The 16053-nt window shown below is 32.8% G+C and overlaps 1 long non-coding RNA gene across 1 annotated transcript; it reads left to right on the top strand.

Moving 5' to 3' along the window:
- The first annotated feature begins 33 nt into the window (after nt 1–33).
- Nucleotides 34–14572, top strand: LOC131424830 (uncharacterized). The gene is made up of 3 exons (XR_009228397.1): nt 34–242; nt 7571–7710; nt 12483–14572. It is a non-coding gene; the product is annotated as an uncharacterized LOC131424830 (long non-coding RNA).
- Nucleotides 14573–16053: the final 1481 nt, after the last annotated feature.

The raw sequence follows: 16053 nt of genomic DNA on the forward strand, positions 1-16053 counted from the left end.
GCCGTCAGTGCGCAGGCGCATCACGATTTGCGTTTTAGCCTCGCCTCCCGGAAGGGAGGGAGGGTGGTCTTTGCTGGACTTTGCCTTTCTTCCACACTTCGTGGGCTTCCTCAGAGTTCTTGCTCCGCTAAGTACCTGATACACTCTCCTGCACCCCACCAGCGTGATTAGGCTATTTGAGTTCACAGCAAAAGCCCCCTGCGGCGTGGCGCGGTGCCTGCTCTCTAGTAGCCGCTAACTGGGTAAATCCAAGATAGATTCCCGTTTGATAGGATAATGAACGTCTTTTCAAAGTTCTTGTTTCCTGAGGTCCTGCTTGGATGTGTGTCTCCTTATTGTATAAGAAAAAAGAAAAAGAAGGTTTATTGCTTTGCTACCAAAGGAGAAACACTGGGGACTCCCGTAAAAAAGGCTGTGACTCTCTTGATGGGGGCAGGGGAGTGTTTAAAGGAACTAACTCTTCAAGGGTCACATTCCAATTGTGCTTTGGTAGGGAGGGGTTCCAGGTGCACTGATGGTGTATTAGGATTCACTTGTTAATTCGCTTTTCAGATCCTTAGCAGGCATCTCTTTCCTGTAGTGGGTGTGTTTTAGGGAAAGAAAAGAACACTGTCTCCCTAATCTTGTTAGGGAGGGGTAGAGGAGGGAAGGGAGGAAAACAAAAAACCTCTTTTTAAAAAAAACCATAATCATACTATCACGTATTTGAAAAGCCTACAAAAAATTGATGCACTGTTAACTGCAATACACGTATATGACATGATTGCTGAGTAACTAAAATTATCACATTGGACAATTAATAAGTCTTGATATTTGGATGAGTTGTGTTTATATACCCACAATGTGTGATTTATAGTTTCTCCTTGAATTCAGAGCCACAGCCATTGATTTTGAAAGTGGCAAATGTAATCCAATCAAAACACAGCCTTTGGCTATAGAAGTAGTAAATGGAACTATTATTGAAACTTTCTCATGAAGTGGTGTAGTTTTAAGGCTATGATATGCCACCCCTCCTTTCCCCATCAGAATAAATTAAATACTGCAAAGAAAGAGCAGAAAAGCTAGTAATATGTTAGTATGAAAAGAAATAACACAACCAGAATAAAGGCAGGAAATGAGAAAGAGTGGTCAGAAATGGGAAAACTAAATAAAACCACCATGTCAAACTGTAGTCATTGGGTAAATAAACTAATATACCTGGACAGTGGAATATTATTCAGTACTAAAATGTTAGTTATCAAACCATAAAAAGACATGGAAAAAGGTTTATTACAAAGTGAAATAAACCAATATGAAAAGATGTTGTACTATGTGATTACAGTTATATGACATTCTAGAAAAGGCCAAACTAAATCAGTAAAAACATCAGCTGTTTTCAAACTTGGGGCCAGAAGGGATAAATAGAACACAGGAATTAAGAGTGAATATAGTCTGCTGATACTACAGTGGTGGCTGCTGCACAGGTTCTCAGGTCTGTTGAGAGGTTTTGCACATACTCAGATGACAGAATGAGTGGTAAAACAAGAGCATTTACACAACATGTCAGGTGAAACAAACTTATCACTTGTATAGGATGGGAGAACTTTCAGAAGCCTAGAATATATGATGAGTAGGCCATCAAAAGCTCTGGAAGGCTGCCTAGAGTAGATGGATTGTTATCTTCACATGCCCCACTTTGCACCACAGCAAAGGAACCCAGAAATTACTCTTGAGTTTTCTACATCAGGCACTCTGAGCTCACTGGGCTCAAGTGTAGGACATCCTATAGTAGGCAAGATGAAAATAGTCCAAGTTAGATTTATATAACCTCTTTATATAATCCTCTTAACTCAGGATGTTATATACTGTCTGAGAATTGTAACCCATAGGAGGAAGAGCTGCACACACCAAGGCCATTCAGAATCTTGTCCTCCTTTAGACACTTATCATCATATATTTTCCCAAACCTGTAGGACATACAACAATAAGAGTGTGCCCTAATGTAAATTGTGAACTTTGGGTGATTATGATGTATCATTATAGAGTCACGAGTTGTCATAAATATATCACTCATGGGAGCTGTTGAAAATGGGATAGGATATATATGTGTCAAGAGTAGGGAGTATCTGGGATTCTCTGTACCTTCCTCTCAATTTTGCTATGATCCTAAAACTTATTTTAAAATAGGTCTTAAAAAGTTCAAATCATATATTGTTTTCTCTATCTATTGTTAGGTTAAATTAAAATCTATAAAAACCAGATAAGAAGAAAATTGCCAAGTTTTGGGGAATATATTAAACAGAATATTTTAAAATAATCCATGGGTCAAGAAGAAATAACAGGAAATTAGAAAATCATTTGGATGGAATAGTCATGATATGATAGCATATCATACGGCCAGATTTCACTACACTCTCATAAGAGTGTTTAAAAAGGCTGACAGTAGCAAATCTGAACAAAAATTTAGGTAGATCAGAACCCTCATATATGAGTGTAGGAGTGTAAAATGGCATAGTTCTTTTGTAAAAGATCTAGCAGCTTGTTATAAATAACAATAAGTATGCACCACCACATCTATACCCCCACAATTCCAATTCTAGTATAGTCAATAAAGATGTATGAAAATCACAAAAAGACATGCACACGAATATTTATTTATTGCTTTAGTCATAAGAGAAAAAAACCCCACCCTTAAAAACTAAAAGAAATAGGGGTCACCACTGGTGGAATAGATAAAATATACAGTTGTAATCTCTCAGTGGAATTCTACTCCATAATTGAGAGGAGGGGAAAGCTATTTGAAGGAACATTGATAAATATTTTTTAAAATGGGAAATGAATGAATCATACATAAGTTTCCTATGTTTATATATGAATATACGGCCCGTTTAACTCCACTTCATGTACAACCACAAGAATAGAAAGTTATAATCCTTGCATGAATAATATGTCAAAATGTACTCTAATGTCATGTATATATAAAAAGAACAAATAAATGGAAAATGAAAGAAGCCTATGCAAAAGCATACATACTACACAATTCCATTTATAGGAAATTCTAGACATGGCAAAATTAATGTAGGTAGAAAATGTAACAGCATTTGCCTCTGAGGATATGGATTAAGAAGGGGGATAAGAGGCCTGGAAGTGAATGTAATGCTCTGAAATGGAAACAGGTTATTAAATTGAGATGGCTTAAAAAAAAACAAACATTCATTTCTCACAGTTTTGAAGACTGGAAGTTGGAAATCATGGTAGCAACATGGCTGGATTCTTGGAAGAGACCCCTTTCCTGATTTATAGATGGCCATCTTCTCATTGTATCCTCATACGTTGGACAGGGGATTATAAGAACACAAAGCCTTTTCATGGAGGCTCCACTGTCCTAACCTAATGACTTCTCAAAGACCTCATCTGCAAATTCCATCACAGTAAGGCTTCAACATATGAATCTGGGGGAGAACAAAAATATCCGTTCATAGCAAAAGTACTCCTAAGGTCTACGCATTCTATCTCAAGAAATAAAACACCACTATAAGCAAATAATGAACTCTAATTCAATGATACAACTGCTGATATATTTAGGAGTGAAGTGTCCGGTATCTACAACTTAACTTTATTAAAAAAAAAAAAGAGTAGATTCCTCATTGGGTAGAAGATATGTGGGCCTATGTGTGATAAAGCAAATAGGGCAAAATGTTAAATTCAGATTCTTAGTTGTGAGTTTATAGATATTCGCTGAATATTTTAAATTTTTCTTTGAAAAAAATTATAATGAGATGGAAAAAAGTGCACACACAGATTTTAAATAAATTTTTTAAATTTTTGTTTTTACACAAGTGATAATTGTAAATTAATTGTATACATGACAAAAATTAAAATTGTTCCTCAGTTAAAATATCAGAAACTGAATTAGTGTTGCACTTTGATTCTTGACCTCTGCCTAAAGAAAGAAAGAGTTTAAAACAATTTTTGAGGAATCAATGTCTCCATTGCTCCTGCCTTTTTGTTGTGTATTACTTCATTGGTATCAAAGCAAAATGGAAAGAGCTCTTTTTTTTTTTTAGAAGAGAAGGTGATGTGCAGACATTATATATGATAGACCTGCAGTTAGAGTAATATAAAATTTAGAAGTGTTAACAGTTCCACAGGAAAAATCAAGACTGTACATAGGAACAAAGAGTCTTTCAAACAGAATATTTTAGAGTTAAATAAGATTGGATTACATATAGTTTTCTTTCCCCACAAACCTGTTTTGAAAACATGACATTTCAAGTACTGTGAAAAATTTATTCTCTTTATTTTGCCAAAAACACAATTTAGAATAGGGTAGTGAGGATAATCTGATATATACAGATAGCACAGAATTAGTTACCATTAGCCCTATGTTGGCAATCCTAGTAAACAGTTTTATTTGACTACTTCTTCTTGAAACTCTTTGCTCCTGTCATAACTTTTAGAAAAGATTTTTTTCGGACTACTTCCTAGTCTCTGTAATGAACTTCTTTTTTCTCAATTAAAAAAATGTATTGTATTCTGTTTTAATGCTATAATTTATTTGACCAGTTGAGAGGCATTTAAATTGTTCCATTCTCCTGCTATCATAAACAATGCTGCAGTGAGCAACGTGGAACACATATAATTCCACACATATGCAAATAACATTTGTAGGATAAATTTCTCAAAGTAGGATGACTGGTTAAAAGGCACATACATTTTAAATTTGGATAGATATCACCAAACAGTCTCCCTTAGAGGTCATAGAGTTGACACTGTACTCTCCCTCATATCAGCAAAAACATTCAACCTTTGGCTTTTGGGACTGGCTTATTTCACTTAGCACAATAGTTTCCAGATCATCCATTTACTGCCAAATGGCATAAAGTCATCTTCATGGCTGAGTAATACTCCATTGTGTATATATTTCACATTTTCTGTAATGAACTTCTTTCCCTGCATGTTTTTTGTAGGTTAGCTGACTGCTGCAACACAACTTGGTTTAATAGTGTTTCTTTCTTTCCATGACAGTGGTCTAAAGTGGATTTGAAATAGGGATGTGATGTTTGGCACAATCATTCAGTGTTTGAGGCATCTTCCATTGTGCAGTGCTGCTATTTTTTTTTGTTTTAAAAATCTTTATTAAAAATATAATCCATATATCATGCAATTCACCCACTTGAAAGGTACAGTCAGTAGTTTGTAGTATGCAACAAAGTTGTATAACCATTACTGCAAAAACCTTTAAGCATGTGTATAACATAAAAAAGAAACTCCATGACTATGGATAATCATTTCCCATTTTCCCCCCACCCACCCACCTGTTCTCTCTACCACTACTCCACAGCCCCTAGCCATCACTTCTCATTTATAAATATTTAGCTATCTAGGTGCATTTTTTATTTTCTTCCTTCCTAATTTGATGAATTAAATTTGATGAATGTTTTCCTTTTACCCCTCCCCTCTAATCATCCATTCCTTAGTACATACTCTTCTACTCTCTACTTTTTTGAGATCAAATTTATTAGATTCAACATGTGGGTGGTACTTGTCCTTCTGTACCTGGCTTATTTTACTTAATTTACTTAATGTTATAGGATTTCATCAAGGTGTCAAAAATAACAGTTTTTCCTTCCTTGTTTTGACTGAATAGTAATCCATTGTTTATACATACCACATTTTCTTGATCCATTCATCAGTTGTAGACACTTAAGTTGATTCTCTATCTTGGTTATTGTAAATGGTGCTGTAATATACATGGAAATGCTGATATTTCTTTGATGTATTAATTTCATTTTTTTGGATATATAATCTCCAGAAGTGGGATTGCTGGGCTATATGGTAGTTCTGGTTTTAATGCTTTGAGGAACTTCTATACTGTTTTCCATACTGAACATTTTACTTCACATTCCCACCAGCAGTGTTTAATGGTTTCCTTTTCTTTACATCCTAACCAACACTTGTTATCTTTTTTCTTTTTGATAATAAACATTCTAACAGGTATTAGGTGATATCTTTTTGTGAAATTGATTTGCATTTCCTTGATATTTAGTGGTTAGGTAAGCCTTTTGTCATTGTTTTGTTCATTTTTTTAATGTACCTATTATTTGTATGCTTTCTTTTGAGAAGTTCTATTTATGTCTTTTGCCCATTTCAAATAGAATTATTTGTTTTCTTTGTGTTGAGTTGTTTGAGTTCTTTATGAGTTTTAACTATTAACCCTTTATCAGATATGTAGTTTATAAGTGTTTTCTCCCATACTTTAGGTCAATTCTTCACTTTGTTGATTGTTTCCTTTCAGTTTCATACAATCTCATTTATTTTGTTGCCTTTGCTTTTGAGGCCTTATCAAAAAAAATCAGTGGTCAGATCAATGTTATAAAATAGTTCTCCTATGCTTTCTAGTGTTTGGGGGTCTTACACTTACGTCTTTAATTCGTTTTGAGTTGATTTTTCTAAATGGTGAGAAATCAGGGTCTAATTTAATTATTTTCCATGTGAATGTCCAGTTTTCTTATCACCAACTTGTCTGCCTCAGAAAGCTTCTAGAAGCCACCATTTTACTCTCAACTTCATTGAGACCAGCTCTTTTTGGATTCCACACATGGAAGGGATTATACAGTATTTGTCCTTCTATGCCTGGCTTATTTCACTTACCATAATGTCCTCCAGGTTCTTCAGTATTGTCAAAAATGACAAGGTTTCATTATTTTGTATGGCTGAATATTATTCCATTATGTATACATGCACATTTCTTAATCCATTTATCTGTTGATATACACTTAGAAGGACTCCTATCTTAGCTATTGTGAATAGGACTCTATAAACATGAAGAATGAAGACTTCTCTTCAGCCTACTGATTTCATTTCCTTTGAGTATAAGCCCAATAGTGGGATTGTTGAATCATCTCTTAGTTCTATTTTTAATTTTCTGAGGAACCTCCATACTAGTATCCATATGACTAAAACAGTTTGATCTTAAAATGTGCAAAAATCTGCATAGAAAATGAAAATATAAGCCATAGACTTATATGGGATAAAGTATTTAAAAATCAGATCTACAATGGGCTGCCATCCATAATACACAAAGAACTCTTTATACTCAGCAATTAGAAAGCAAAACACAATTAAAAATATGCAAAATCTCTGAACATCTCACAAAAGAATGTATATGGATGGGAAATAAACATATTGATTAGATAGTCAACATCACAGGGCATCAATGAATTTGCAAATTAAAACAAAAAGGTGCCACTACAGACCTATTAGAGTAACTGAAAATCCAAAACACAGACAATTTCTGGGAAGGTCGTGGGTCAACAGAAACTTCTGTGTATTACTAATAAGAATGCAAAGTGCAGCAATTTTGGAAGACAGATTAGCGTTTTCTTAACAAAGCTATATGTAGTCCATCATACTCTCCAGCAATTGTACTCCTTAGTTATTTAAATGACAGGAAAATTTATGCTCACACAAAAATTTATAAATGTTTATTTATAAATTGCTTTATAATATTAATAATTTATATTAATAATTAATATTATTAATTAATAATATATAATTTATAATAAATTGCTTTATTCCTAATTGCCAGGATGTGAAGGCAAACAAGATGTCCTTAAATAAATGAATGAATAAACTGTATACATCCGGACAATAGAATATTATTCCATGCTAAAAAGAAATGAGCTATCAAACCATGAAAAAACATAGAAGAACATCAAATTCATATTGGTAAGTGAAATAAGCCAGTCTGAAAAACTACATACTGTATATTTCCAACTAGATGGCCTTCTAGAAAAGGCTAAACTTTAGAGTGAAAAGATCAGTGATTGGTTTTCAGGGACCTGAGTGGAAATGAGGGAAGGAGCAAGAGCAGGAGAAGTACAGTAGATTTTAGTGCAGTTGAAATCAATTCTATATGATAATATACTATAATGAATATATGACACTATATATATATTTTTAAATTTGTAGAACTGTACAAAGAGTGAACCCAAATGTAAACTATGGTCTATAGTTAATAATAAATATATCAATATTAATGTATTTACTATAACAAATATAAAAGCAATACAAAATAGTAATAACAGGAGAAACTGCAGAGGGGATATGTAAAGAATTATAATAGCACTTTATACTTTCTATTCACTTTTTATAGACCCAAAACTACTCTAACAAGTCTAGTACAAAGTTAAAATAAAAATTAAGATCCATAGGAGATGGAGAGAAACTAGTCACTCACTGTTTATGCTCTCTCTAAAACAACATTAAGCAACATTGAGATGTGTACTTTTCACCTATACAACTTGCTCAAATCATTTTTATCAAGATTCTGAGAAGTTCAATACTTGTCCAAGACAAAGGAGTTGAAAAATATGATTTTGACCATGAACTTAGTCCTAATAAGTTGATGTATTTAAACAGGCGAAGGGGTGCTGACCTATTTATTATATTCCTCAGGGCTTCAATAATGAAATATGATACTATCCACTCACATAAAGTTATGGAGAAGAGCATTATGAGTTCAACTATGTCCCCTCAAAATTTCTATGTTGAAATCCTAGCCCTGGTACCTCAGAATGTGACTATTTTGAGAGATAGTATCGGTAAAGTGCTAATTAAGTTAAAATGAGGTCATTAAGATAGGCCCTAATGCAGTATGACTGGTGCTTTGTTTAATTAATTAATTTATTTTGGTACTGGGGATTGATTGCAGGGGTGCTCTACCACTGAGCTGCATCCCCAGTACTATTTTAATTTGTTCTAATTTGTTATACATGACAGCAGATGTATTTAAATTCATTGTACACAAATGGAGCACAGCTTTTCATTTCTCTGGTTGTAGACAATGTAAAGTCACACCATTTGTGCAGTCATACATGTACCTAGGGTAAAGATGTCCATCTCATTCCACCATCTTTCCTATCCCCATGCCTGCTCTTCTTCCTTCTCTCCCCTTTGGCCAAGTTCCTTCATTGTTCCCATGCCCCCCTCCCATTATGGAGCAGCATCCACTTATAAGAGAAAACATTTAGCCTCTGGCTTTTTTGGGGATTGACTTACTTCACTTAGGATGATATTCTCCAATTCCATCCATTTACCAGCAAATGCCATAATTTTATTCTCTTTTAATGCTGAGTAATATCCCATTGTATATATACACCACAGTTTCTTTATCCATTCATCTATTGAAGGGCATCTGTGTTGGTTCCACAGTTTAACTATTGTAGATTGAGCTGCTATAAACATTGATGTGGCTGTATCACTATAGTATGCTGATTTAAAATTTCTAGGGTATAGACCAAGGACTGGGATAGCTGGGTCAAATGGTGGTTTGATTTCAGGTTTTCTAAGGAATCCCCATACTATTTTCCAGAGTGTTTGCACCAATTTGCAGTCTCACCAGCAATATAAGTATACCTATTCCCCCACATCCTTGTCAATACTTATTGTTGCTTGTATTTTTGAAAACTATCATTCTGACTGGAGTGAGATGAAATCTTAGTGTAGTTTTGAGATTGGCACTTCTCTAATTGAGATGTTAAATTTTTTTATGTATATATATTTGTTGATTTATTGAACATCTTCTTCTGAAAAGTATATGTTCAGTTCCTTAGCCCGTTTATTGATTGGGTTATTTGATTTTTGGTGTTGCCCAGGCTGAATATGCCATCCTCTTGCCTCAGCTTCCTAAGTACCTGGGATTACAAGGCAAATGCCACCATACTTAGTTTATGTCATTTTTAAAAAGAAAAAATGAATAAAGATATGTATAGAGATGGGATGATAGGATTCAGGGAGATGATGACTACCTACTATCAAGGAGAGAGGCTTCAGAAGAAATGAACCTTGCTGACATCTTGATCTCAGATTCCTAGCCCACAGAATTATGTAAAAATAAACTTTTGTTGTTGAAGCTACCTGTTTTTTGGTACTCTGTTATGGCATCCCATGTAAGTTCATACAGAGAGTAAAATTTGTTAGTTTCCTAAAAGAAATATTAAAAATTCAAACAAGTATTATTTTTGTTCACACAGAATAATTTCAAAGGAAATGAATCATGAAATGTTTTCCACTGTTGCATGTAGAATTAACTTTATAGAGGAGAGCTCTGTGAAAACTCACATTAGGAAAATGGATTACAGTTTTTAAACTTAATTTTAAAGATAGTTTTTGGTCAGTTAGATTTTATTGTTAAGTACTTTCTTTATTCTTTTTGTTTTCTTTTTTTGATACCAGGGATTGAACCCAGAGGCACTTAACTACTGAGCCACATCCCCATCCATTTTTTATATTTTATTTAGAGACAGGTTCTCACTGAGTTACTTAGGACCTCACTAAATTGCTGAGGCTAGCTTTGAAGTCTTGATCCTCCTGCCTCAGCCTCCCCAGTTGCTGGGATTACAGGCTTGTACCACCACGCCTGGCTTTCTTTTCTTTTTCAAAGGGGTTTGGGAGCATGATATTTCTTGAGTACATGTATGTTTGAGTGCAACTGGCTTTATACTTCAGTGACTTAGGTGCATTAAAAGTGGGTATCTTTTGACTTTGTTGAAATATAATTGTTCAATTACTTTCCAGCACTAATTGTTTCTAAGGGGAAATCTGTTGTTAACTCAAAAAGTTTTCCATCTTTTGTTTTCTATGTGTGATTAAAGAATTATTTTTTACTCCTGAAATTCAGTGACAGGCTTTACCTCATTGGAAAGTGATATTCTGTATAATTTTTCCCCTATACTATTTGATTTTTACTTTGGTTCAGGGAAAATTTTTATTCTTACATGTTGTAATGTTTTCTGTTTGACCTGTTAGGATATCTTTTCAAAGGAGATTGAACTTTTGTTAACTTTTCTTTACTCTTGATAGTATTTTTCTTGACTGTGTTACTTTATTCCTTCTGTACTATGGTTAACCAAGCTTATTTATACTTTTTAAAAAAACATTTTAAAATTGTAGTTGGGCACAAAACCTTTATTATTCATTCATTCATTCATTCATTCATTTATTTTTATGAGGTGCTGGGGATAGAATCCAGGGCCTCTCACATGCTAGGCAAGTGTTCTACCACTGAGCCACAATCCCAGCCCCATTATTTATACTTTTTTATTCAGGTTTTAACTGTTCTGTGTCTTGTTTTTAATTCATTCTTTGATGTTGGTATTTTGGCTCTCAAGTTTTTCTTTAGTGTATAACTTACCTTTTTTATTTCATTCTATGTTTTAAATTAGTTTATTGATTATAAATAATGTTATGTGGTTAATGTCCTTATTATCCTTTTTTCGTCCCAGATATTATTTATAGAGAGCTTCCTTCTATTTGAGTTTTCTACTGTACTAGGTTATCTGTCTATTTTAATCTCTATGTATATATGTTTCAGTACTATGCTTATATAATTTTAAATATCTTTTAAAATTTTATTACAAAAACTTAAAATTAAAAAATGAAGAAAATAATAGTTATGTGATTTTTAAAAAATCTTGCATATGCCAAACACAGGCAGCTCTGTTTGACTTTTCCTTTGCTATCTATAGTGTAAGTGAATTCACCTTTGTATCCTTTGTGTTTTTTTAAGAGTCCTGTTTTGGAATCTATGTATTGTTTTTATCCCATTCTCTGTCATCTGAGAATAATGGAAAGTGACATAGGCCTATCTCTCAATGTTTCTTTGACTTAAGGATGCATATTCTATTTTCTGCTCTGAAATATGACCCAGTGTCTTGTTCTGAGATTCATTTGGTCCAGAGTGCACACAGTTAATGTGGAAGAAAACACAGACTATTCTTTCAGTTCCAAATGTGCTGATATCTCTGCTACCTCTGTTCTTGGATCAGTGTCATGCTGTAGCAGTTTTTACTCTTGAAAAATTATTTTCTACTTGGCTCCTCAGTCTACTTTTTTTTCCAAAGTAAGAAATATTTATGGAAATTCTCAATATTTTGGTCACTTGTTCTGGTGATTAGGATTAAGTTTGGGGAGCTATGCCAGAATTTTCCTTTTATGTTGTTTTTCCCTTTCTTTTTGGTGAAGTTTATGGCATGAAGTTGTATGCTTTTTCTTATTTGGTTTCCCCCTTGGCTTTTTGGTGCTGTTAATTATTGTTTATTACAAAATGTTGGAGCAGGTAAATTCTGGATTTCACTTTTATTTCACAATGATTTTATTTTAACAAGAAGATGGGATATTAAAATATCAGGCTCTAATATCTTGTAATCCTTTTGCCCAGAAATTCTTTTACCATGGAAAATATAGAGACATCTAATTTATTACAAGAAGGAGTTTGATATGTCCTGTTTATATCTTCTCACAGTGTCCTGATCTGCTGTTAGCACCTACCATTCCTGAGAAGATCAGTGTTCTAGCCAAGGGATATTACACCAATTAACATGTGATAATGCTAAGAACAGTGGAAAGAACAAAAAATGAAGCAAAAATTATCAAGCCAGAAAGATTGTTTATAGAATAAAGAGTTTAATTGTCTTTTTTTTTTTTTTTTTTTTTTGCAGACAATTAGAAGCAAATGAGGAAAATACAGAGGTTTTTGAACCAAGCTTCCTAACTCCCAGGTCAGAGTATTTTTCTATTTTTATCTGTTTCTCTACCACTTCTACTGCCCTCCCTGTATGGTTAGTTTATAGCTATTTTTAGAGAAATTTAACACCTATCTCTCAGTTTAGTTTATTCCATTCTAATTATTTAGTACCAAGGAATAACTACTTTAGTACCCAGTTACTTCAGTTATAATTGGTATTAAACAATGGATTTTAACTTCTTATTGTTCATAATGTATTCAACCTAAGTTTAATAGTGTGATTTGAAGCCCTGTCAACAACACTGGTATATCCTAGATGAAGGAATATCATTGGTTTGTTCAAGTGTACAGTGATTTTAGCTGCTAGCTATGATGGAAAAGCATAATAAGACTTATTAAATGACAACTGAATAAAATGTAAGACATAACTATTTTGAGACACTAGGGAACAAGAAGTACAAAACTTCCATAGTCAGAGTACAAAAAAATAGAATCTTAAAATTATCCCTTTTCAAACCAAAGTCATAAGATAGGGAGGTGAATCTGATGCAGAAAATGTGAATTATTAGATATCCAGAAGCCTGAGATGGCTGGAATTTCTAGGGTACACTAGCATAGAGGAAGGAGCTGGATGTAGAAAGCCCTCTGGAAATTTGTAAAGAGTTCCCTTTGAGTCTGTTGATGAAAACCAATATGTGTTTATGTAAGATGTCACTCCACAAGGTTAAGCTAACAATGACCAGGAGTTATGATTCCCAGAGAACCCAAGGTCTGGGAGATATTTAAGTTCTGACCAACCAAATGGAGAGGCATTGTTGACTCTATGGAACATTTAGTAGAAACCTTAGAAGGCTGGCATCTCAATAATAAAACTAAATTTACCATAATACTTATACAAAAGAAGAAAAGAAGGAACAAATCTAGGCTAAACATTCAAAATTGATTAGTAACTATTTAAAAAGAAAAATGCGACATAACAAGAAGAAAAACCAGTCATTAGAAACAGATGTAGAAATAGCAGAGATGAGGGAATTGTCAGTGAATGACTATAAAATTAATGAATTTATTTTAAAATTTTAATTAATAAATTTTAATAAATTTATTTTAAAATAAGCCCTATGATTTTAAAGAAAAATAAACATAATGAACAGATCAATAGAGAATATCTTAGCAAAAACCAAATAGTACTTTAAGAGCTGAAGAATACAATATCTAAAAGGGAAAATCCTCACTAGAGGTATCCTACCCAAGTAGAATGTCAGATGAAAAGATCAATAAATTTGAACACAACAATAAAAATTACCATAATTAAAGCATAGAAAGAAAAGATTGAGAATGAACCAAACATAATGACCTGCAGACCAAAGCATGCTGGTAAATTTTTAAAACCGACTCTGGTGGGGAGAAAGAGCTTTGATTTGTAGCCCTGTTTTTCACAGTATAAATATTTCCACTGAAGATGATTTCAAGATAGGACGATGACATCAAAAAACACAAAATTTTCCAAATTTGATGAAAACTGACAGATCCAATAAGTTAAAAAAATATATTCAAACAGAATAAAGAGTAAAAAAAAATGAAAAAAAAAAAAAACAAGGCCAAGGCTAACAGTGGAATTTCTGAATACCACTGAGTAAAATGATTATTATCTTAAAATAGCCAATTAAAAAATAAACATACACACATACATATATGGATAAAAAGTTATGACCAAAAGCATACATGTCATATGAAACAAAAAGGGCAGAATCACCTCTTTAAGCTGCTAGTGAGGGTAGAGGTTAAGTGGTAGAAATATGAACCTAGAATTCTATATCCATTGGGAAGTTTCTATGTTAGAAATCTGGAAAATAAGATACTAACTTAAAAGGAGGAAGAAGAAAAAAGTAAAAAGTATTGAAATTAATACAGTCGGGATGAGCAAATCAACAGCTTACAGGGAAAAAACTGGCTTGACACCTGTTTTATAAAATAGTTTTGTTTGAACATAGTTCCACTCACTCATTTACTTATTGTCTAGTACTGTCAATTCAAATTGAATGGCCCACAAACTTAAAATATTTATTCTTTAATCCTTCAGAGAAAAAGTGCTGTCCCTTGGAACAGACAATAGTTAAATCAATGAAATTAAAAGGCAGATTCTTTGAGAAATTAAGTATTGGTAAATCTGTTGCTAAATTGATAAGATAAAAGAGAAAATATAAATCTCCATTATTAGGAATGGAAGAGAAAACAATGCTCCAAATTCTATAGACATCAAATAGGTACTAATAGAATAGTACAAACAAATCTAGTCTATTTGATAATTTTGAAAAAAGGAACAAATGCCTTATAAGACAAAAATTATTGATAGAAAAGTCTGAAAAACTTTATGTATAAAGAAATAGAATTCATAAGTTATAAACATATAAGGAAAACTTTAGGCCCAAATGTCTTCACTGGGGAATTTTACCAAACATTTAATAAAAATAAATATTATTCAGACTCTGGAGGGGGGAATCCTTTTCAACTCAATTTTTTCAACTAACATTACTCTGTTTTCAAAACTAGACATATAACTTTAAAGAAAATTGAACACTAATATTCCCAATATTACTCATGAAGGAGATATAAAATTTTTCAATGAACTATCAACAAATAGAATCCAGCTAGCTATAATAAACATAATTCATTATGATTAACTGAGATTTTTATTAGAAATGCTAAATTGCCTTAATATTTGAAAAATCAATACAATTCATATTAATAGGATAAATGGGAAAGGGAGAGAGAATGTTTTGTTTCCTCAGCGCAAGAATAAAAAGTACATTTGATAAAATTTAGCCCACATTCATAACTAAAATTTCATCAAAATGGGAATAAAATGAAAATCTCTCAAACTGATATCACTTTTTAAATATGTACAGCAAATATCATATTAGATGAGAAAAGAAAATTTAGTTTTTCAAATATTGATAACAAGGCTTCATTTCCATCACTTCCATTCAGCATTATATTGGAAGCCCTAGCCAGTCTAACTAGTATAAACAAGACAGAAAATTAGAGACAAAAATGTTATTTTTTAAATTTTCAGATGGCACATTGTGTGTTTAGATATTCCTAAGGAATTTCCAAAAACTACATTAGAGCTAATGATCGAAATTTAGAAGGTCACAGCATACTGCCAATATACAAAATTGTTTGTTTTATATATTATTAATGAAAAATTAGAAGATGAAATATTTTAAACACCATTGTATTTTCATATTAGCATCAAAATCATGAAATACTTAGGGATAAATTTTAACAAAATATATCCAAAATCAATGTACTGGAAATCACCAACAAATTACTGAAAGTAATTAAATATATTAAGAAAAAATATACTCATGAATTGGAAGACTCAACATGGTTAATATGTCAATTCTTCCCAAACTGATAGGTATAATATCATTCTCGACCAAACTCTCGGCTAGCTGTTTTGTAGAAGTTGGCAGGCTGTTCCTAAAATTTATGAAGAAAGTTGGAGGACTTGAAGACTTACTACAGAACAAGAGAAGCAAGAC

Source organism: Marmota monax, unplaced genomic scaffold (genome assembly GCF_021218885.2).
Source record: "Marmota monax isolate L192 unplaced genomic scaffold, Marmota_monax_Labrador192_F-V1.1 WCK01_AAM20220418_F8-fsc00219, whole genome shotgun sequence".
NCBI lineage: Eukaryota > Metazoa > Chordata > Mammalia > Rodentia > Sciuridae > Marmota > Marmota monax.